Genomic DNA, 558 nt, shown 5'->3' with positions numbered 1-558 from the left:
AAGTGTGCGCGACGGGCCTTTCGGCGGTTCCTACACTTAATGCCGACCATATATGGTTGATTGTGCGGCGCTAAAGGAAGATGATAATACCGATTGCCAAATGCATAAAGTTAAGAGGCGAAAGGGAAAGACAAAAAAGAAAAAAGAAAGAGGGAAGGGAGGAAGGGAGAAAATACGACAAGAGGTTGCAGCCAATTACAACATGCAAAGTTAACTACTGCGATGGCTGCAGCAGCATTCCGTGGTGGAACAGATTGATGTAAGAGGCAACCGCAAACCTGGACGTACCTCCTTCTGGTTTACACAAACCTCATGTATTCATTTGAACACATGGAAGTCGGTTTCCTCCGTTTTCCTGGAGAATTAAAAAAGGAAAAAAAAAACGCATCGCTAATCCTTTCCGTCCCTACTGCTCCCCAAAGGAGTGTGTGCAGGGGCTGAAGGAAAGGAGAGTAGAAATGAAAAATATAATTAAACAGAAAAAATAGACAGTTTAATGTGCGCTAAACTCGTGACGCTCAGTTAATTCCTCAGCACTAGCATAATAGTCAAAAGCGG

Source organism: Trypanosoma equiperdum (genome assembly GCF_001457755.1).
Source record: "Trypanosoma equiperdum strain OVI genome assembly, contig: ctg_1783, whole genome shotgun sequence".
Lineage (NCBI taxonomy): Eukaryota > Euglenozoa > Kinetoplastea > Trypanosomatida > Trypanosomatidae > Trypanosoma > Trypanosoma equiperdum.
Note: the sequence above shows the minus strand (reverse complement) of the source record.